This window comes from Eurytemora carolleeae, unplaced genomic scaffold (assembly GCF_000591075.1).
Source record: "Eurytemora carolleeae unplaced genomic scaffold, Eaff_2.0 scaffold1410, whole genome shotgun sequence".
NCBI lineage: Eukaryota > Metazoa > Arthropoda > Copepoda > Calanoida > Temoridae > Eurytemora > Eurytemora carolleeae.
In genome coordinates this window covers 3,249-3,525 of record NW_019402137.1, presented here as the reverse complement: position 1 = coordinate 3,525, position 277 = coordinate 3,249, and positions in this window count along the sequence as shown.

The window sequence follows — 277 nt, the reverse complement described above, 5'->3', positions numbered from 1 at the left end:
AACCATAGATAAAGATAGATTGCGCATAAGACGACATTTTTCATCTTGAAAGATATAAATGTACAGAGATGTTTTAAAGATATTCCTATTATATAGATTAACTAGGTCGGTTGTGAACATTGGCTGTTCTTATGTCATTGAGTACTTGTGGTGTACATGAGTTCTGTAGAGAGAAATTTAAGTTAGTTTAGTCCTTCTCATGTCTTTCTTCAGTTCTCATCAATATGATATATTGCTCAGTGAAATAATTTGATATTCTCAAAATAAATTTCACTCC